Source organism: Dipodomys merriami, unplaced genomic scaffold (assembly GCF_024711535.1).
Source record: "Dipodomys merriami isolate MVZ:Mamm:240054 unplaced genomic scaffold, mDipMer1.0.p SCAF_75, whole genome shotgun sequence".
Lineage (NCBI taxonomy): Eukaryota > Metazoa > Chordata > Mammalia > Rodentia > Heteromyidae > Dipodomys > Dipodomys merriami.
In genome coordinates, this window is record NW_027206346.1 from 4,129,935 (window position 1) to 4,155,899 (window position 25,965).

The window sequence follows — 25,965 nt, forward strand, 5'->3', positions numbered from 1 at the left end:
ATCCTAAACCTAAACCAAACCCTAACCCTAATCCTATACCTAACCCTCACCCTCAGTCTCACCGTCTCTGCCAAGGTAGCCAGAACAAAAAAACTTACAATAATCCTAACTCTAACCATAATCCTAACCCTCACCCTCACCCTAACCTTCATCCTAACCCTAACCCTCACCCTAAACCTAAGCCTCACCCTTACCATAACCATGACCCTCACCCTACACTAACTCTAACCCTAAATCTCACCCTCACCCTCACCCTATCCCTCACCCTCACCCTCACCCTCATCTTAACCCAAAGCCAAAGCCTAACGCTAACCTTAACCCTCACCCACACACTAGCCCTCACCATAACCCTAACTGTAACACTAACCTAACCCTAACACTAACTCTAACCCTAAACCTCACCCTGAACCTAACCCTAACCCTAACCCTAACTGAAAATCTCATCCTAACCCTAACCCTAACCCTCAACATTACCCTCAACCTCACCCTTACCTTAACCTTAACCCTAACCCTAACCCTAAGAATAACCCTAACCCTAAACCTAAACCTAAACCTCACCCTCACCGTAACTCTAACCATAACCCTAACCCTAACTCTGACACTAAAACTAACGCTAAACATCAACCTAACCCTAAACCTAACCCTAACCCTCATGCTAGCACATACCCTAACCCTAATCCTAACCCTAACCCTAACTCTAACCCTCACACTCACCCTCAACTTAACCTTAATCCTAATCCTAACCCTAACCCTTACCATAACCCTAACTCTAACCCTAACCCGAACCCTAAACCTAACCCTAATCCTCAACCCCACCCTCACCCTCAGCCTAAACCTAAGCCTATCCCTAACATTAACCCTAATTCTAACCCTAAACCTCACCCTCACCCTAACCCTATCTCTAAACCTAACCCTAAACCTCACCCTGACCCTAATCCTAACCCTCACCCCCAAACTCCGCCTCACTGTAACTCTAACCCTAACCCTAACAATAACACTAACCCTAAACCTAAGGATCATCCTAACCCTAACCCTCACTCCAACCCTCACCCTCAGCCTAAGCCTAACCCTAACACTAACCCTCACCCTCACTCTCACCCTAACCCTAACCCTAACCCTAAACCTCACGGGAAACCTCACCCTAATCCTCACCCTCACCCTCACTCTCACAGTGACCGTAACTCTAACCCTATCCCTAACAATAACATTAAACCTAACCCTAACCCTAACAATAACCATAAACCTCACCCTGTGCCTCACCCTCACCGCAAACGTAACACTAAACAAAACACTAACAATAACCCTAAACATAACACTAAGCCTAAGCCTAAGCCTAACCCTAACCCTAACCCTAACCCTCACCCTAAACCTAACCCTAACCCTAACCCACACCCTATCCCTAACCCTAACCCTAACACTAAACCTAAACCTAACCTTAACCCTAACCATAAACCTCATCCTAGGACTCATCCTAAACCTAACCCTAACCCTAACCCTCACTCTCGGCCTAAGCCTAAGCCTAAGCTTAAGCCTAACCCGAACTCTAACCTTCACCCTAACCATCACCTTAACCTAACCCTAACACTAACCCTAAATCTAACCCTAAACCTCACCATCACCCTAACCCTAACTCTAACCCTAACACTAAAACTAAACCTCACCCTAACCCTAAACCTAACCCTCATCCTCAACCTCACCGTAACCCTAACCCTAACCCTAACAATAACTCTAAAACTAAACCTAACCCTCACCCTAACCACAACCCTCAACATAACCCTAACCCTCAATCTAACCCTCACCCTCACCCTAATCCTAACCCTAACCCTCCCTCTCACCCTAACCCTAAACGTAACCCTAACCCTCACCGTAACCCTCACCCTAACCCTAATCCTAACCCTAACCCTAATTCTAAACCTAAACCTAACACTAACACTAACCCTAACTCTAACCCTAAACCTCACCCTCACCCTAACCCTAACTCTAACCCTAACCTGAAACCTAAACCTCATCCTAACCCTAACGCTCACCCTCACCCTCAACATAACCCTAACCCTAACCCTAACAATAACCCTAAACCTAACCCTAACCCTCATCATAACCATAGCCTTCACCCTAACCCTAACACTCACTCTAACACTTACCCTCACCCTAACACTAACCCTCACCATAACACTAAACCTCACACTAACCCTAATCATCAACCTAACCCTAAACCTCACCCTAACCCTAACTCTCAACCTCAACCTATCCTTCAACCTAACCATAACCCTCATCCTCACCCTTAACCTCACACTAACCATATCACTAATCCTGAATCTAACCCTCAACCTCACCCTAACCCTAACCTTCACCTTACCATAAGCCTCACCCTCAGCCTAACCCTCACCTTTACACTTACAGTCACCCTAACACTAACCCTCACCCTCACCCTCAGCCTCAGCCTAACCCTAAGCCTAAGCCTAAGCCTAACCCTAACCCTAACCCTCACCCTCACCCTAATCCTAACCCTAACCCTCATCCTAACCCATAACCTACCATAACCCTAACCATCATTCTAAACCTAATCCTCTTCAACACCCATACCCTCAGCCTAACCGTAAGCCTAAGCCAAACCCTAACCCTAACCCTCACACTCACCCTACAGTCAACCTAATCCTAAACCTAACCCTAACCCTAACATTAAACCTCAACCTAACCCTCACCCTAACCCTAACACTAACCCTAACACTCAACCTAACCCTCCCCCTAAACCTAACTCTAACCCTAAACCTCACCCTCACCATAACCATAATCCTAAAACTAAACCTCACCCTAACCCTGATCCTAACCCTCACCCTCACCCTCACCCTTACTGTAACTCTAACGCTAACCTTAACTATAACACTAACCCTAAACCTAACCCAAACCCTGAACCTCATCGTAACTTTAACCCTAACACAAACCCTCACCCTAATCCTAATCCTAACCCTCAGCCTCACCTTAACCCTAACCCTCACCCTAACCCTAACACTCACCCTCACCATAACCCTAACCTTAACCCTAAACATCACACTAACGCTAACCCTAACCCTCACGCTAACTCTAGCCCTCCCCCTAATCCTAATGCTAACCCTAAACATCATCCTAATACTCACCCTAACTCTAAAACCCTAACACTAACACTCACCCTCACCCTCATGCTCCGCCTAAGCCTCCGCCTCAGCCTAAGACTAACCCTGACCCTCACACACCCTCACCCTAACCCTAACCATAACACTAACCCTAACCTTAACCTTCACACAAACCCTCCCCCTAACCCTAACTCTAACCCTAAACCTCACACTCACCCTAACCCTAATCCTAAACCTGACACTAAATCTCACCCTAACCCTAACCCTAACCCTCAGCCTTACCCTCACCCTCACCCTCACTGTAACTCTAACCCTAACCTTAACAATAACACTAATCTTAACTCGAAACCTAAACCTAACCCTAATCCTATCCATAACCATCACCCTCAGCCTCACCATCACTGCAAAAGTCACCAGAACCATAACACTAATACTCCTAACCCTAACACTAATCCTAACAATCACCCTCACCCTAACCCTAATCCTAACCCTAATCCTCACTCACCCTAACCCTAACCTCACCGTAACCCTAACCCTCATCCTAACCCTAACCCTCACTCTAACCCTAACCCTAACCCTCACCATAACCCTCACACTCACCCTAACCCTCATCCTCACCCTAACCCGCACCGTAACACTAACCCTCACCCTCACTATAAACCTAACCCTCATCCTAAACCTAAACCTAACCCTAAACCTAAACCTAAACCTCACTCTAACAATAACCCTAACACTCACCCTCACCCTAGCCCTCACCCTAAACCTAATCCTAACCCTAATCCTCATCCTAAACCTCACCCTAACCCTAACCCTAAACCTCACCCTAACCCTAATGCAAACCCTAACCCTCAACCTAACCCTAACCCTCACCCTCACTGTAACCTGAACCCTAAACCTCATCCAACCCTAAACTAAACCCGAACCCTAACTCTCACCCTAACACTAACCCTAACCCAAACCCTTACCCTCATCATATCTCAAACCCTAATCCTAACCCTCAGCCTCACCTTAACCCTTACCATAACCCTAACCCTAAATCTCACCCTAAAGCTAACCCTAACCCTCACCCTAACTCTAGCCCTCACCCTAACTCTAATGCTAAACCTAAACCTCATCCTAACACTCACCGTAACCCTAAAACCCTAACCCTAACCCTCACCCTCACCCTCACGCTCTGCCTAAGCCTCCGCCTCAGTCTAAGACTAACCCTGACCCTCTCACTCACCCTCATCCTAACCCTAACAGTAACACTAACCCTAATCCTAACCCTCACTCTAACCCTTACCCTAATGCTAACTCTAACCCTAAACCTCACCCTCACCCTAACCCTAAACCTCACCCACACCCTCCCCATCTGCCTAACATTAAGCCTAACCCTAACCCCAACACTAACCCTAACACTAACCCTACCCCTCAACCTACCCCTCACCCCAACCCTAACCCTCACCCTCACCCTAGGCCATACCTAAACCCTAAGCCTAAGCCAAACCCTCATCCTAACCCTCACTTTAACCCTAACCCCAACACTCACCCTAACTGTAACCCTCACCCTCACCCTCACCCTAACTCTAAACCTAACCTTAACCCTAACCCTAACCCTCACACTCACCCTCACCTTAACCCTAACCCTAATCCAAACTAACACCAACCCTCAAACCCACACTAAAACTCACCCTATCCCCAACCTTAACCCTAACACTAACCCTAACCCTCACCATACCCCTCACACTAACCCAAACCCTAACCCTCACCCCAACCTAGCCCATACCCAAACCCTAAGCCTAAGCCTAACCCTCATTCTAACCCTAACCCCAACATTCACCCTAACCGTAACCCTCACCCTCACACTCACCCAAATTCTAAACCTAACCCTAACCTTAACCCTAACCCTCACACTCACCCACACTTTAACCCTAACCCTAACACTAACCCTCACACCCACAATAAACCTCCCCCTAACTCTAACCCTAACACTAACCCTAACCCTAACCTTAAACCTCAGCCTCACCCCAACCCTAACTCTAACCCTAAACCTCACCCTCACCCTAACCCTAACCCTAACCCTAATCCTAAACCTCACCCTAAACCTAAACTTTACCCTAACACTTACCCTCACCCTAACACTTACACTAACCTTAACACTAACACTCACACTAACGCTAAAAATCACCCTAAACCTAAACCTCACCCTAACCCAAACGCTAACCCTCAAATTCACCCTACCCCCACCCTAAACCTAACACGCATCCTCACCCTAAACCTCACACTAACCCTAACACTAATCCGCAATCTAACCCTCACCTCACCCTAACCCTAACCAGAACCCTCACCCTTACAATAACCCTCACCCTCAGCCTAACCCTCACCTTTACTCTGTCACCCTCATCCTAACCCTCACCCCAAAGCTAACCCTCATCCTAACCCTCACACTAACCGTAACCCTAACCATCACCCTAACCCTAACCCTCACCCTCGACTTCAGCCTCAGCCTAAACCTAAGCCTAAGCCTAACCCTAACCCTCATCCTAACTCTCAACCTAACCATTACCGGAACCATCAATCTAAACCTAATCCTCATCCCAACCATCACCCTCAGCCTAACCCTAAGCCTAAGCTTAACCCAAACAGTAACCCTCACACTCACCCTCAGCATAACCCTAATCCTAACCCTAACCCTAACCCTAAACCTAAACCTCAATCTAACCCTCACCCTCACCCTAACCCTAACCCTCACCCTCACATTAGTCCTCAACATAACCCTCACCTCAAACCTAACCCTCACCCTCAATGTAAACCGAAACTTAACCCTCCCCCTAACCCTACGCCTAAATCTAAACCTCACACTAACCCTAACACTAAACTTCACCCTCACCCTAGCCCTCACCCTAACCCTAATTGTAACCCTAAACCTCATTGTAACCCAAACCCTAACCCTATCCCTAAACCTCACCCTATTCCTAAACCTAATTGTAACCCTCAAACTAATGCTAAACCTGACACTCAATGTAATACTAACCCTAAACCTCAAACGAACACCAACCCTCACACTCACAATCGCCCTCAGCCTAAACCAAAGCCTAAACCTAACCCTAACCCTAACCCTCATACTCAGCCTCACCCTAACCCTAATCCTAACCCTGACACTAAACCTCACCCTAACCCTAACCCTAACCCTAACGCTTACCCTCACCCTCACCTTCACCTTAACTCTAACCCTAACCCTAACAATAACACCAATCCTAACTTGAAACTTAACCTAACCCTAATCCTATCCCTAACCCTCACCCTCAGCCTCACCATCACTGCCAAGGTAACCAGAACCATACCACTAACAATAATCCTAACCCTAACCCTAATCCTAACCCTCACACTCACCCTAACCCTCATCCTCACCCTAACTCTAACCCTAACCCTAACCCTCTCCCTCACCATAACCCTAACCCTCATTCTAACCCTCACCCTTACCCTAACACTAACCCTTAACCTCACCCTAAAAATAACCCTAACCCTTACCCTCAACCTAGCCCTCGCCCTAACCCTAATCCTAAACCTAATCCTCATCCTAACTCTCCCCCTAATCCTTAACTGAAAACCTAACTCAAAAACTTCACCCTAACCCTAAACATAACCCGAACCATTACTGTCACCCAAATGCTAACGCTAACCTGAACCCTAACCCTAACCCTCAACCTCACTCTCAGCTTAATGCTAAGACTAATCCTAACCCTAAGCCTAACCCAAGCACTCACCCTAACACTACCCCTAATCGTAATCCTAAACCTAACCCTAACACTCACCCTCATCCTAACCCTCATCCTAACCCCAACCCTAACACTAACCCTAACCCTAACCCTCACCCTAACCCCAACCCTAACACTAACCCTAACCCTAACCCTAACCCTCACCCTAACCCTAACACTAACATTAACCCCAACCCTACACCTCACCCTAACCCTAACCCTAACCCTCAAGCTCACCCTAACCCTAACCCTAACACTAACCTTCACACTCACCCTCAATTTAATCCTAATCCTAATCCTAACCCTAATCCTCACCTTCACCCTAACCCTCACCCTAACCCTACCCCTAATAGCAACACTAACCCTAACCCTAACCCTAACTCTCACCCTAACCCTAAGCCTACCCCTACCCCTAACTGTAACCCTCACACTCAAATTCAATCTAATCCTGACCCTAAACCTAAGCCTCACCTTTACCCTTACTGTCACCCTCACCCTAACCCTACCTCTAACACTATCACTAACCCTAAACCTAACCCTCACCGTAACCCTAAACCTAAACCTCACTCTAACCCTAATCCTAACCCTCATACTCACGCTCAGTCTAAGCCTAAGCCTAACCCTAAGCTTAAGCCTAACCCTAACCCTCACACTGACACTCACCCTAAACCTAACACTATCACTAACGCTAACTCTAACCCTAAACTTCACCCTCACCCTAACCCTAACTCTAACCCTAACCCTAAACATAAACCACACCCTAAACCTAACCCTAACACTCACCCTCACCGTAAATGTAACACTAACCCTAACCTAACAATAACCCTACCCCTAACCCTAACCCTCATTCTAACCATAACCTTCACCCTAAACCTAACCCTCAAACTAACACTTACCCTCACCCTAACACTAACCCTAACCCTAACCCTAACACTAACACTCACACTAACCCTAACCATCACCCTAACATCAAACCTCACCCTAAGCCTAACCCTAACGCTCACCCTCAACCTAGCCCTCACCCTAACCCTAACCCTCATCCTCACTCTAAACCTCACACTAACCCTAAACCTAATCATCAATCTTAACCTCACCCTCACCCTAACCCTAACCCTAACCCTAGACCTTACCTTAATCCTCACTCTCAGCCTAACCCTCAGATTTTCCCTTACCGTCACCTTCACCCAAATCCCTCACCCTAACCATAACCCTCTTCCAAACCTTCACCCTGACCATAATCCTAAGCATCACCCTAACCCTAACACTGACCCTCAACCTCACCATCAGCCTAACCCTAAAGCCTAAGCGTAATCCTAACACTAACCCTCACCCTCACCCTAGCCCTCACCCTAACGCTAATGCTAACCCTAACCTTAATCATAACCCTAAACCTAACACTAACCCTAACCATCACCCAAAACCTAATCCTCATCCCCACTCTCACCCACAGCCTAACCCTAAGTCTAAGCCTAAACCTAACCCTAACCCTCACACTCACCCTCACCATAACCCTAATCCTAAACCTAACCCTAACCCTAACCCTAAACCTCAACGTAACCCTCACCCTAACCCTAACCCTAACACTAAACCTAACCCTAACCCTCACCCTAAGTATCTCCCTAACCCTTACTGTAACCCTAAACCTCACGCTAACCCTAACCCTAAACCTCAGCCTCACCCTCACCCTCACCATAACTCTAACCCTAACCCTAACAATAACCCTAACCCTAACATTAACCTTAACGCTCATCCTCACCGTAACCCTAAACCTAACCCAAGCCCTCACCCTAACCCTAACCCTAACCCTAACTCTCACCCTCAGCCTCACCATCACCGAAAACTTAACCATAACACTAACAATAACCCTAATCCTAACCCTAATCCTAACCATCACCCTCACCCTAAAACTAACCATAAACTTCACCCTAATCCTAAACCTCAACCTCATCGTAACCCTAACCCTAACACTCACCCTAACCCTAAAACTAACCCTAATCCTAAACCTTGCCATAATGTTAACCCTAAACCTCACACTCAACCTTGCCCTCATCCTAACCCTAAACCTTATCCAATCCCTCACCCTAATCCTAACCCTAAACCTGACCCTAACCCTAACCCTCACCCTCATCCTCAGCCTAACCCTAAGCCTAAGCCTAACCCGAACCCTAACCCTCACACTCAACCCCATCCTAACCCTAATCCTAATCCTAACACTAACACTAACCTTAACACTAACCCTCAACCTAACCCTCCCCCAACCCTAACTCTAAACCTAAACCTCACCCTCACCCTAACCCTAACCCTCACCATCACCCTCACCCTCAGCCTAAACCTAAGCCTAACCCTAACCCTCACCCTAGCCCTCACCCTAACCCACCCACTAACCCTAACTCTAAACCTAATCCACACCCTCAACCTAACCCTAAACCTAAACCTCAGCCTAAATCTCACTGTAAGCCTAACCCGCACCCTCACCCTCACCCTCACCGTAACTCTAACCCTAACCCTCACAATAACACTAACCATAACCCTAACCCTAAACATAAATCTCACCCTCATCCTCACCCTCACTGCAAACTTAAACCTATCCATAACACTAATATTAACCCTTACCCTAACCCTAACCCTAACCCTTACCCTAACCCTATCCCTAATCCTAACCCCACCCTCACCCTCAGCCTAACCCTAAGCCTAACCCTAACCCTAACCCTAACTTTAACCCTAAACCTCACCCTCACCCTAACCCTATCTCTAAACCTAACCGTAAACCTCAGCCTAACCCTAACCCTAACCCTACCCGCACACTCACCCTCATGGTAACTCTAACCCTAACCCTAACAATAACACTAACCCTAACCCTAACCATCACCCTAAACCTAATCCTCACCCCCAGTCTCAACCTCAGCCTAACTGTAAGCCTAAGCCTAACCATAACCCTCACCCTCACCCTCACCCTAACCCTAATCGTAACCCTAAATCTATCCCTAACCCTCACCCTCCCCCTCACCCTCACCCAAATTCTAACCCTAAACCTCACCAGCACCCTAACCCTAAACCTAACCCTAACCCTAAACCTCACCCTAAAACTCACCCTAACCCTCACCCTCACTCTCAACATGACCATAACTCAAACCCTCACCCTAACAATAATACTAACCCTAACCCTAACCCTAACCGTAATACTAACCATAAACCTCACCCAGAGCCTCACCCTCACCGCAAACTTAACACTAACCATAACACTAACAATAACCCTAACCCTAACCCTAAACCTAAACCTCACCCTAACCCTAAAACTTACACTTACCCTCACACTCACCGCAACATTAACCCTAACCCTAAACCTAACAAAAACCCTAAACCTAACACTAACCTTAACCATAACCATAACCCTCACCCTAAAGCTAACCCTCACCCTAAAACTAACCCTAGTCCTAACACTAACCCTCACACTAACCTTAACACTAATCCTCAATCTAATTCTCACCCTCACCTTAACCCTAACCCTAATACTCACCTTAACCCTCAACTTGACCCTTACTGTCACCCTTACCCTAACCCTCACCCTAAAACTAATCCTCATCCTAACCCTCACCCTAACCATGACCCTAACCATCATGCTAACCCTAACCCTCAACCTCACCCTCAGCCTCAGCCTAACCCTAAGCCTATGCCTAACTCTACCCTAACCCTCACCCTCACCCTAGACCTCACCCTAACCCTAATCCTAACCCTGACCTTCATCCTAACCCTAACCCTAACCCTAAAAATAACCCTAAACCTAACCCTAACCCTCATTCTCACCATAACACTAACCCTAACCTTAAACCTCACCCTAACAATTACCCTCACCCTAACACTAACCCTAAGCCTAAAACTAACCCTCACACTAACCCTAACGATCACCCTAACCCTAACACTCACCCTAACCCTAAATCTAACCCTTATCCTCACCCTACACCTCAACCTAATACTAATCCTCATCCTCACTCTAAACCTCACACTAACCCCAAAAACTAATCCTCAATCTAAACCACACCCTAACCCTAACCCTAAACCTCACCCTAACCCTAACCCTCACACTGTAATCCTAATTCTCAGCCTAACCCTCAACATTACCTTTACTGTCACCCTCAACCTAACCCTCACACTAACCCTAACCCTCATCCTAACCCTCACCGTGACCATAAACCTAAGCAAGCATAACCCTAAACCTAACCCTCACCCACAACCTAACCCTAACACTCACTCTCACACTAACCCTCACACTAACACTAACTCTATCCCTAAACCTCACCCTCACCCTAACCCTAACCCTCAACCTCACCCTAAACCTCAGCCTAACCCTAAGCCTAACCCTAACCCTCACCCTAACCCTCACACTCAACCTCACAGTAACCCTAATCCTAATCCTAACCATAACCCTAACCCTCACCCTAACCCTAACACTAACCCTAACATTAACCCTAACACTAACCCTAACCCTAACACTCACCAAAACCCTAACTCTAAAATTAAACCTCACCCTCAAACTAACCTTAACCATAAACCTCACCCTAAACCTAACCCTAAAAGTCACCCTCATCCTAGCCTTCAGACTAACCTTAATCCTAACACTAACCCTCAACCTAACCTTCACCCTAACCCTAATCCTAACACTCACCCTAAACCTAACCCTCACCCTCAACCACACCCTCAGCCTAACCCTAAGCCTAACCCTTAACCTAACCCTAACACACACACTCACCCTCACCCTAACCCTAATACTAAACCTAACCCTAACCCTAACCCTCACACTAACCCTCATCCTAATCCTTCCCTAACACTAACCTTAACCCTAACCGTCAACCTAACCCTCACACTAAGCCTATCGAACCCTAAACCTCACCCTACCCCTAACCCTAACTCTAACTCTAATCCTAACCCTAAACCTCACCCTAACCCTAACCCTAACCCTCACCCTCACCCTCATCCTCAACGTAACCCTAAACCTAAAATTAAAAATAACCCTTACACGAACCCTAACCCTCAACCTAAATATAAACCTCACCCTAAACCTAACCATCACCCTAACACTAACCGTAACCCTAACACTAACCCTCACACTAACCCTAAACCTCACCCTAACCCTAACCCTAACCCTAACCATCAACCTCACCCTAGCCCTCACCCTAACCCTAATTCTAACTCTTACCATTACCTAACCCTCAACCCTTATCCTCACCCTAAACCTCACACTAACCCTAACCCTAATCCTCAATCTAACCCTCCCCCTCCCCCTAACCCCTAACCGTCACACTTACCCTAACCCTCACTGTAACCCTAACCCTCACCCTTATCTTAACCCTCACCTACAGCCTAACCCTCTAATTTACCCTTACCTTCACCCTCACCTTAACACTCAGTCTATCCCTAAACCTCATCCTAAACTTCAAGCTAACCAAAACACTAACCATCACCCTAACCCTAACCCTCACCCTAACCCTAATCCTAACACTAACCCTCACCCTCAGCCTCATGCTCACTCCAAAAGTAACCTTAACCATAACACTAACAATAAACCTAACCCTAACCTCAATCCTAACCCGCCACCTCACCCTAACCCTAATCCTAACCCTAACCCTCAACCTCAGCCTCACCCTCACTCCAAAAGTAACCTTAACCATAACACTAACAATAAACCTAACCCTAACCCCAATCCTAACCCTCAACTTCACCCAAACCCTAATCCTAACCCTAACCCTCACCCTCAGCCTCACCCTCACTCCAAAAGTAACCTTAACCATAACACTAACAATAAACCTAACCCTAACCCCAATCCTAACCCTCAACCACACCATAACCCTAATCCTAACCCTAACCCTCACCCTAACCCTAACCCTCACCCTCACTGTAACCCTAACCCTCATCCTAACCCTCACCCTAACCCTAATCCTCACCCTCACTGTAAAACTAACCCTCACCCCCAACATCACCCTCAGCCTAACCCTAAGCCTAAGCCTAACCCTAAATATAACCCTCACACTCACCCTCAACCTAACCCTAATCCTAAACCTAACCCTATCCCTAAAAATCAACCTAACCCTAACCCTAACCCTAACCCTCCAAAAAACCCTAACTCTAAACCTAATCCTCACCCTCAACCTAACATTAAAACTAAACCTTACCCTAAATCTCACCGTAACCCTAACCCTCACCCTCACCCTCAACGAAACTCTAAAAATAACCTTAACAATAACACTAACCCTAACCCTAACCCTAACCATAAACCTTACCCTAAGCCTCACTCTGACTGCAAACTTAAACCTAAACGTAACACTACCATTAACCCTTACCCTAACCCTAACCCTAACTCTAACCCTAACACTAACCCTAGTCCTCACCCCCACCCTCACCCTCATCCTAATCCTAAGCCTAACCCTAACATTAACCCTAACTTTAACCCTAAACCTCACCCTCACCCTAACACTATCTCTAAACCTAACCCTAAACCTCAGCCTAACCCTAACCCTAACCCTACCCGCACCCTCACAGTCACAGTAACTCTAACCCTAACCCTAAAAATAACCCTAACCGTAACCCTAATCCTCACCCCCAGCCTCACCCTCAGCTTCACCCTAAGCCTAAGCCTAACCATAACCCTCACCCTCACCCTCACCCTCACCCTAACCCTAATCCTAACCCTAACCCTATCCCTAAACCACAACCTAACCCTCACCCTCACACTAATACTAACACTAAACCTAACAACCCTCACCCTAACCCTCCCCTCACCCTAACTCTAAACCTAAACCTCACCAGTACCCTAAACCTAACCCTAACCCTAACCCTAAACCTCACCCTAAACCTCAACCTAACCTTCACCCTCACACTCACCGTGACCGAAACTCTAACCCTAACCCTAATAATAATACTAAACCTAACCCAAACACTAACACTAACCATAACCCTCACCCTGAGCCTCACCCTCACCGCAAACTTAACACTAACCATAACACTAACAATAACCCTAACCCTAACCCTAAGCCAAACCCTAACTCTTACCCTAACCCTAACCCTAACCCTAATCCTAACCGTAAAACTAACCCTAACCCTCAACCTAACCCTAAACCTCATCCTAAACCTCACCCTAAACATAGCCCTAACCCTCATCCTAAACCTAACCCTAAACCTAACTCTAACCCTCACCCTAACCCTCACAATAACCTTAAACCTAACACTAACCCTAACTCTAACCCTAAATCTCACCATCACCCTAAACCTAACTCTAAACCTAACCCTAAATCTAAACCTCACCCTAACCCTAACCTAACCCTCACCCTCACCCTCAGCTTAACCGTTACCCAAACCCTAGAATAACCCTAACCCAAACCCTAACCCTAACCCTCACCCTCACCCTAACCCTAAGCCTAACCCAAGCCCTCACCCTAAACCTAACCTTAACACTAACCCTAAACCTCACCATAACCCTAAACCTAAAACTCACCCTCAGCCTCACCCTCACCTTAAATTTAACATTAATCATAACACTAACAATAACCCTAACCCTAAACCTAATCCTAACCCTCACCCTCACCCTAACACTAACCCAAACCCTAACACTCACCCTAACCCTAAACCTAACCCTAATCCTAAATCTCGCCATAATTCTAACCCTAACCCTCCCCCTAACCCTTGCCCTCATCCTAACCCTAATCCTTACACTAAACCTCATCCTAACCCTCACCTTAATCCTAACCCTAACCCAATCCCTCACCCTAACCCTAACACTCAACCTCAAACTCAGCCTAACCCTAACGCTAACCCTCACACTTAAACTCACCCTAACCCTAAACCTAACACTAAACCTAACCCTAACCCTAACCCTTACAATCACCCTAACCCTCACCCTAACCCTAACTCTAAACCTAAACCTCACCCTCAACCTAACCCTAACTCTAACCCTAACCCTAAACCTAAGCCTCACCCTAAACCTAACCCTTAGCCTCACCCTCACCTTCACCATAACCTTAACGCTAACCCTAACCCTAACAATTACCTAAACCTAACACTAAACCTAACCCTAACCATAACCCTCACCATAACGCTATAACTCACCCTAACACTAACCCTCACCCTAAAACTAACCCTAGTCTTAACACTAACCCTCACATTAACCCTAACCATCAGCTTAACCCTGAAACTAAACCTATCCCTATCCCTAACCCTCACCCTCACCCTAGCTCTCACACTAACCCTAACCCTCATTATCACCCTAAAACTCACTCTAACCTTAACACTAATCCTCAATCTTAACCTCACCCTCACCCTAACCCTAACCCTAATCCTCACCCTAACCCTCACCATGACACTTACTGTCACCCTCACCATAAACTTCACCCTAACCCTAACCCTTATCCTAACCCTCACCGTAACCATGACTCTAAACATCATGCTAACCCTAACCCTCAACCTCACCCTAAGCCTCAGCCTAAACCTAAGCCTAACCCTAACCCTAATCCTCACCCTCAACCTAGCCCTCACCCTAACCCTAATCCTAACCGTGACCCTCATCCTAACCCTAACCCTAAACCTCACCCTAACACTTACCCTCACCCCAACACTAACCCTAACCCTAACACTAACCCTCACATTAACCCTAACGATCACACAAAACCTAACACTCACCCTAACCCTAACCCTAATCGTCACCCTCAACCTAGCCCTCAACCTAACCCTAACCCTCATCCTCACCCTAAACCTCACACTAACCCTAAGACTAATCCTCAATCTAAACCAAACCCTCACCCTAAACCTAAACCTAACACTCACCCTAACAATAACCCTCACCTTTACCGTAATCCTCACTCTCAGATAACCCTCCACTTTACCCTTACTGTCCTGTCAACCTCACCCTAACCCTCATACTAACCCTAACCCTCATCCTAACCTGACCCTGACCGTAACCCTAAGCTTCACCCTAATCCTAACCCTCACCCTCAACCTAACCCTAACATTAACCCTCACACTAACACCTACTCTAACCTTAAACCTCACCCTCACCTTAAGCCTCACCATCACCCTCACCCTCAGCCTAACACTAAATCTAACCCTAAACCTAACCCTCACACTCACCCTCACCCTCACCCTAAAACTAATCCTAACCCTAACCCTAACCCTCAACCTAACCCTAACACTAACCCTAACCCTAACCCAAACACTAACCCTAACCCTAACCCTCACCCTAACCCTAACTCTAAAATGAAACGTCACCCTCACCCTAACCCTAACCCTAAACCTCAGCCTAACCCTAACCCTAACACTCACAGTCATCCTAGCCCTCACCCTAACACTAATCCTAACCCTAATCCTCACCCTAACACTCACATTAACCCTAACACTTACCCTCAACCGCACTCTCAGCATCACCATAAGTCTAACCCTAACCCTAACAATGACACTAACCCTAAACCTAACGATCACCCTAACAATAATCCTCACCTCCACCCTCACCCTCAGCCTAACCCTTAGCCTAAACCTAACCCTAACACTAACCCTCACCCTCACTCTCACCCTAACCCTAATCCAAACCCTAAACCTATCCCTAAACCTCAACCTAACCCTCACACTCACTGTAATGCTAACACTAAACCTAAACCTAACCCTCACCCTAAACCATCACCCTAACCTGAACTCTAACCCTAAACTTCACCAGCACCCTAAAACTAACCCTAACTCTAAACCTCACCGTAAACCTCACCCCAACCCTCACCCTCAACCTCACTCTCACAGTGACCGTAACTCTAACCCTAACCCTAACAATAACAGTATCCCTAACCCTAACCCTAACAATAACCATAAACCTCACCCTGTGCCTCACCCTCACCGCAAAATTAACACTAAATATAACATTAACAATAATCCTAAACCTAACCCTAAGCCTAAGCCTAACCCTAACACTAACCCTAACACTCACCTAAACCCTAACCCTAACCCTAAACCTAATCCTAACCCTAACACTAAACCTAACACTAACCCTAAACCTAAACCTAAACCTCATCCTAACACTCACGCTAAACCTAACCCTTACCCTCACCCTAACCCTCACCCTAACCCACACCTTAACCCTAACCCTAACAATAACTCTAACACTAAACCTAAACCTCACCATCACCCTAAACCTAACTCTAACCCTAACCCTAAAACTAAACCTCACCTTAACTCTAAACCTAACCCTCACCCTCAACTTCACTGTAACCCTAACCCTAACCCTAACAACAACCCTAACACTAAACCTAACCCTCACCCTAACCATAACGCTCAACATAACCCTAACCCTCAATCTAACCCTCAACCTCAACCTAACCCTAACCCTAACCGTAACCCTAACCCTAACCCTAAACCTAACCCTAACCCTAACCATCAAGTTACACCTATTCCTCATCCCCACCCTCACCCTGAGCCTAACCCTAAGCCTAAACCGAACCCTAACCTTAACCCTCAAACTTAGCCTCACCCTAATCGTAACACTAACACTAACCCTTACTCTAACCCTAAACTTCACCCTCACCCTAACCCTAACTCTAACCCTAATCTGAAACCTAAACCTCATCCTAACCCTAACCCTCACTCTCACACTCACTCTCAACATAACCCTAACCCTAACCCTAACCCTAACAATAAACCTAACCCTAACCCTAACCTTCATCCTAACCATAACCTTCACCCTAACCCTAACCATCACCCTAACACTTTCCCTCACCCTAACCCTAACCCTAACCATAAGACTAACCGTCACACTAACCCTAACCATCACCCTAACCCTTAACTTCACCCTAACCCTAACTCTCACCCTCAACCTAGCCCTCAACCTAACCCTAAACCTCATCCTCACCCTTAACCTCACACTAACATTAACACTAATCCTGAATCTAAACCTCAACCTCACCCTAATCCTAACCCTCACCTTACCGTAACGATCACCCTCACCCTAACCCTCACCGTAACATAAATCCTCATCCTAACCCTCACCCTAACGGCAACCTCAACCATCAACCTAACCCTAACCCTCACCCTCACCCTCAGCCTCAGCTTAAACTTAAGCCTAAGCCTAACCCTAACCCTAACCCTCACCATCACCCTAGCCCTCACGATAACCCTAATCCTAACACTAACACTTATCCTAACCCTTAACCTAACCATAACCCTAACCATCATTCTAAACCTAATCCTCATCCCCACCCATACCTTAGCCTAACACTAAGCCTAAGCCAAACCCTAACCCTAACCCACAAACTCACCCTGACTTTCCCCCTAATCCTAAACCTAACACTAACCCTAACATTAAACCTCAACCTAACCCTCACCCTAACCCTAACACTAACCCTAACCCTAACACTCAACCTAACCCTCCCCTAACCCTAACTCTAACCCTAAACCTCACCCTCACTCTAACCATAATCCTAACACTAAACCTCACCCTAACCCTGATCCTAACCCTCACCCTCACCCTCTCACTTAAAGTAATTCTAAGCCTAAACTTAACTTATAACACTAACCTTAAACCTAACCCAAACCCTGACCCTCACGGTAACTCTAACCCTAAAACAAACCCTCACCATAATCCTAATCCTAACCCTCAGCCTCACCCTAACCCTAACCCTAACCCTAACCTTCACCCTCACCATAACCCTAACCCTAACCCTAAACCTTACCCTAACGCTAACCCTAACCCTCACCCTAAATCTAGCCCTCCCCCTAACCCTAATGCTAACCCTAAACCTCATCCTAACACTCACCCTAACCCTAAAACCCTAACCCTAACACTCACCCTCACCCTCACGCTCCGCCTAAGCCTCCGCCTCAGCCTAAGACTAATCCTGAACCATACACTCAACCTCACCCTAACCCTAACCGTAACACTAAACCTAACCCTAACCTTCACACTAACCCTCCCCCTAACCCTAATTCTTACCCTAATCCTCACCCTCACCCAACCCTAAACCTCACCCTCACCCTCACCCTCCGCCTAACATTAAGCCTAACCCTAACTGCAACCCTAACCCTAACACTAACCCTAACCCTCACCCTACCGCTCACCCTAAACCTAACCCTAACCCTCACCCTCACCGTAGCCCATACCCAAACCCTAAGCCTAGGCCTAAAACTCACACTAACCCTCACTCTAAACTTAATCCCAACACTCACCCTAACCCTAACCCTCACCCTTATCTTAACCCTCACCCACAGCCTAACCCTCAACTTTCCCCTTACCATCACCCTCACCCTAACACTCACCCTATCCCTAAACCTCATTCTAACCTTCAAGCTAACCGTAACCCTAACCATCAACCTAACCCTAACACTCACCCTCAATCTCACCCTCAGCCTAACCCTAACCCCAACACTAACCCTCACCCTCACCCTAGCCCTCACCCTAATCGTAACCCTAAACCTCATCCTAACCGTCACTCTAATTCTAAACCTAACTATCACCAAACACTAATCCTCACCCCCACCCTCACCCTCAGCCTAAGCCAAAGCGTAACCCTAACCCTCACACTGACCCTCACCCAAACCTAATCCTAAACCTAAGCCTAACCCTAAACCTCAAACTAACCCTCACCCTAACCCTAACCCTAACACTAACCCTAACCCTAACCCTGAACCTAACACTAACCCTGACCCTAACCCTAACCATAACCCTAACACTAACCCTCACACTAACCCTAACCCTCACCCTAACCCTAAACCTCACCCTAACCCTAACCCTAACCCTCAACCTCACCCTAACCCTAATCCTCACCCTAAACCTCACCCTCAGCCTCACCATCACTGCAAAGGTAAACTTAACCATAACACTAAAAATAACCCTAATCCTAACCCTAACCCTATCACCCTAATCCTAACCCAAACCCTCACCCTAAATCTAAACCTTACCCTCACCATAACACTAACCCTCATCCTAACCAACACCCAAACCCTAATCCTCACCCTCAACATAACACTAACCCTCACCCCCACCCTCACCCTCAGCCTAACCCTAAACCTAAGCCTAAACCTAACCCTAACCCTCACACTCACCCTTACCCTAACCCTAATCCTAACCCTACCCCGAACCATAAACCTCACACTCAGCATCACTCTCACTGCAAACTTAACCCTAACCATAACTCTAAAAATAACCCAAACCCTAAACCTAAACCTAACCCTAACCCTAAATCTAACCCTAACCCTAACCCTAATCCTCACCCCCACCCTCAGGCTCAGCCTAACCCTAAGCCTAACCCTAACACTAACACTAACTCTAACCCTAAACCTCACCCTCACCCTAATTCTATCTTTTAACCTAACCCTAAACCTTTCCTTAACCCTAACCCTAAACTTCACACGCACCCTCAACCTCACCGTAACTCTAACCCTAACCCTAACAATAACACTAACCTAAGCCTAACCATCACCCTAAGCCTAATAATCACTCCCATCCTCACCCATAGCCTAAGCTTAAGCCTAAGCCTAAGCCTAACCCTAACCCTCACCCTCACACTGACTCTAACCTAACCCTAACCATAACCCTATCCCTGAACCTCAACCTAACCCTCACCCACACCCTAATGCTAACACTAAACCTAAACCTAACCCTCACCCTAACCCTCCCCTTAACCCTAACTCTAAACCTAAACCTCACCAGCACCCTAACTCTAACCTTAAACCTAAACCTCACCCTAAACCTCACCCTAATCCTTACCCTCACCCTCACTCTCACCGTGACCGTAACTCTAACCCTAACCCTAACAATAACACTAACCTTAACACTAACCCTTACCCTAACACTAACCATCACTGCCAACCTGAGCCTCACCCTCACTGCAAACTTAACACTAACCATAACACTAACAATAACCCTAACATTAAGCCTAAGCCTAACCCTAAACCTAACCCTCACCTTAACCCTAACCATAATCCTAACCCTAACCCGAACTCTAAAAGTAACACTAACCCTAACCATAACCAAAAACCTCATCCAAACACTCACCCTAAACCTAACGCTAACCCTCACCCTAACCCTAAACCTCACCCTCAAAATCCGCCTAAGCCTAACCCGAACTCTAACTCTCACCCTAACCCTCACCTTAAAACTAACCCTAACACTAACCCTAACTCTAACCCTAAACCTCACGATCAACCTAACCCTAACTCTAACCCTAACCCTATACCTATACCTCAACCAAAACCTAACCCTAACCCTCACACTAACCCTCACCCTAACCCTAACCTAACACTAATCCTAACCCTAACCCTCTCACTAACCCTCACCCTAAGCCTAACTCTAACCTTAAACCTCACCCTAACCCTAACCCTAACTCTAACCCTAATCCTAACCTTAACCCTCACCCTAACCCTAACCCTAACCCTCACCCTCACCCTCACCCTCAACGTAACCCTAAATTTAAAATTGAAAATAACCCTAGCAGGAACCCTAACCCTCAACCTATCTATAAAACTAACCCTAAATCTAACCCTCACCCTATCCTTCCCCTTAACCCTAAATATAAACCTAAAGCTCACCAGCACCCTAACCCTAACCTTAAACCTAAACCTCACCCTAAACCTCACCCTAACCCTCACCCTCACCCTCACTCTCACCGTGACCATAACTCTAACCCTAACCCTAACAATAACACTACCCTTAACCCTAACCCTAACACTAACACTAACCATAACCCTCAACCTGAGCTTCACCCTCACTGCAAACTTAACACTGACCATAACACTAACAATAACCATAACCTTAACCCTAAGCCTAACCCTAAACCTAACCCTCACCTTAACCCTAACCATAAACCTAATCTTAACCATAACCCTAACCCTAAAAGTAACACTAACCCTAACCATAACCAAATACCTCATCCAAACCCTCACCCTAAACCTAACGCTAACCCTCACCCTAACCCTAACCCTCACACTCACAATCCGCCTAAGCCTAACCCGAAAACTAAAACTCACCCTAACCCTCACCCTAAACCTAACCCTAACACTAACTCTAACTCTAACCCTAAACCTCACGATCAGCTTAACCCTAACTCTAACCCTAACCCTATACCTAAACCTCAACCTAAACCTAACCTTAACCCTCAAACTAACCCTCACCCTAACCCTAACCTAACACTAACCCTAACCCTAACCCTCACCCTAAGCCTAACTCTAAACCTAAACCTCAACCTAACCCTAACCCTAACTCTAACCCTAATCCTAACCTTAAACCTCACCCTAACCCTAACCCTAAACTTCACCCTCACCCTCAACCTCAAGGTAACAATAAACTTAAAATTAAAATTAACACTAGCAGGAAACCTAACCCTCAACCTATCTGTAAACTTAACCCTAAACCTAACCCTCACCCTAACACTTACCCTCACCCTAACCCTAACCCTAACTCTAACCCTAATCCTAAACCTAAATCTCACCCTAAACCTAACCCTAACCCTCAACCTCATCCTCAATCTCACCCTCACCCTAACCCTAATCCTAACCCTAACCCTAATCCTAACCCTAACCCTCACACTAAGCCTCACCCTCACTCCAAAAGTAACCTTAACCATAACACTAACAATAAACCTAACTCTAACTCTAATCCTAACCCTCACCCTAACTCTAATCCTCACCCTCACTGTAATACAAACGCTCACTCCCACCCTCATCCTCAGCCTAACCCTAAGCCTAAGCCTAAACCTAACACTAACCCTCACCCTCACCCTCACCCTAACCCTAATCCTAACCCTAACCCTATCCCTAAAAAACAACCTAAACCTAACCCTCACCCTAACCCTCCCACTAACGCTAACTCTAAACATAATCCTCACCCTCAACCTAACCCTAACCCTAAACCTGACCCATCTCACCTAAGCCTTACCCTCACCCTCACCCTCACCGTAACTCTAACCCTAACCCTAACAATAACACTAACCATAAACCTAACCCTAACCATAAACCTCACCCTCAGCCTCACCTTCACTGCAAACTTAAACCTAACACTAACCATAACACTAACATTAACCCTTAGCCTAACCCTAACCCTAAACCTAACCCTAACTCTAACCAGAACCCTAACCCTAAACCTAATCCTCAGGCCCAAGCTCAGCCTCATTCTAACCCTAAGCCTAACCCTAACATTAACCCTAACTTTAACTCTAAACCTCACACTCACACTAAACCTATCTCTAAAACTAACCCAAAACCTCAGCTTAACCCTAACCCTAACCCTACGTACAACCTCACCCTCACCTTAACTGTAACCCTAACCCTAACAATAACACTAACCCTAACCCTAACCATCACCTTAACACTAATACTCACCCCCAGCCTCACCCTCAGCCTAACCCTAAGCCTAAGCCTAACCCTAACCCCTAACCCTCACCTTCACACTCACCCTAATCCTAACCCTAAACCTATCCCTAAACCTCAACCTAACCCTCACCCACACCCTAATGCTAACACTAAACCTAACCCTAACCCTCACCCTAACCCTCCCACTCACCCTAACTCTAACCCTAAACCTCACCAGCACCCTAACCCTAACCCTAACCCTAAACCTCACCCTAAACCTCACCCTAACCCTCACCCTCACTCTCACCATGACCGCAACTCTAACCCTAACCCTAACAATAAAACTAACCCTAACCCAAACCCTAACACTAACCATAACCCTCACCCTGAGCCTCACCCTCACCGCAAACTTAACACTAACCATAACACTAACAATAACCCTTACCCTAACCCTAATCCTAAACTTAACCCTAACCCTAAACCAAACCCTAACCCTAACCCTTACCCTAAACCTAACCCTAATCATAACCCTAAAACTAACCATAACCCTAACCATAACAACAAACCTCATCCTAACAGTCACCCTAAACCTAACCCTAACCCTCACTCTAACCCTAACCCTAAACATCACTACCACGCTCGGCCTAAGCCTAAGCCTAACCCTAAATCTAAACCTCACCCTAACCCTCACCCTAACACTCACCCTAACCCTAACCCTAACAATAACCCTAACTCTAACCCTAAATCTCACCCTCACTGTAACCCTAACCCTAACCCTCACCCTAACCATAAACCTAACCCTAATCCTAAACCTCACCATAATGCTAACCCTAACCCTCACCCTCACACTTGCCCTCATCCTAACCCTAATCCTAACCTTCACCTCATCCTAAACCTCACCCTAATCCTAAACCGAACCCTTACCCTCACCCTCAGACTAACCCTAACCCTAACCCTCACACTCAACCTCATCCTAACCCTAATCCTAACACTAACCCTAACCCTAACCCTAACCCTAACCGTCACCATAACCCTCCCCCTAACACTAACTCTAAACCTAAACCTCACCCTCACCCTAACCCAAACTCTAACCCTAACCCTAACCCTAAACCTCAACCTAAACCTAAACCTTACCTTCACCCTCACCCTCACCGTAACCTTAACCCTATCCCTAACCCTAAAAATAACCCTAAACCTAACACTTAACCCTAACCCTAACCATAACCCTCACCCTAACGTTAACCCTCACCCTAATACTTACCCTCACCCTCACCCTCAACGTGAGCTTAACCCTAACCCAAACAATAACCCTAAAGCTAACACTAACCCTAACCCTAACCATAACCCTCACCCTAACCCTATAACTCACCCTAACACTAACCCTCACCCTAAAACTAACCCTAGTCCTAACACTAACCCTCACACTAACCCTCTAACCATCACCTTAACCCTAAACCTCAACCTAACCCTATCCCTAATCCTCAACCTCTCCCTAGCCCTCACCCTAACCCTAACCCTCATTATCACCGTAAAAGTCACTGTAACCTTAACACTATCCTCAATCTTATCCTCACCCTCATCCTAACCCTAGTCCTCACGCTAACCCTCATCTTGACCCTTACTGTCACCCTCACCCTAAACCTCACCCTAAACCTAACCCTCATTTTAACCCTCACTCTAACCATGACCCTAACCATCATGCTAACCCTCACCCTCAACCTCACACTCAGCCTCAGCCTAACCCTAAGCCTAAGCCTAACCCTAACCCTAATTCTCACCCTCACCCTAGCCCTCACCCTAACCCTAATCCTAAACCTGACCCTCATCCTAACCCTAACAATAACCCTAAAAATAACCCTAAACTTAACCCTAACACTCATTCTAACCATAATTCTCACCCTAACCCTAAACCTCACCCTAACACTTACCCTCACCCCAACACTAACCCTAACCCTAACACTAACCATCACATTAACCCTAACGATCACACAAAACCTAACACTCACCCTAACCCTAACCCTAACCCTCATCCTCACCCTAGCGCTCAACCCAACCCTAAACCTCATCCTCACCCTAAATCTCACACTAACCCCAAAAATGAATCCTCAATCTAAACCACACCCTAACCCTAACCCTAAACCTAACCCTCACCCTAGCCCTAACCCTCACCCTTACAGTAATCCTCACTCTCAGCCTAACCCTCAACTTTACCCTTACTGTCACCCTCACCCTAACCCTCACACTAACCCTAACCCTCATCCTAACCGTCACCCTGACCATAACCCTTAACATCAACCTAATCCTAACCCTCACCCACAACCTAACCCTAACACTCACTCTCACACTAACCCTCACACTAACACTAACTCTAACCTTAAACCTCACCCTCACCCTAACCCTAACCCTAACCCTCACCATCACCCTCAGCCTAACCCTAAGCCCAACCTAACCCTCACCCTAACCCTCACACTCACCCTCACAGTAACCCTAATCCTAATCCTAACCATAAAACTAACCCTCAACCTAACCCTAACAATAACCCTAACATTAACACTAACACTAACGATAACACTCACACTCACCCTAACACTAACTCTAAAATTAAACCTCATCCTCAACCTAACCCTAACCTTAAACCTCCCCCTAACCATAAACCTAAACCTCACCCTCACCCTAGCCCTCAGACTAACCCTAATCCTAACCCTAACCCTCACATTTACCCTCACCCTAACCGTAATCCTAACACTCACCCTAAACCTAACCCTCACCTTCAAACTCACCCTCACCCTAACCCTAAGCCTTACCCTAAA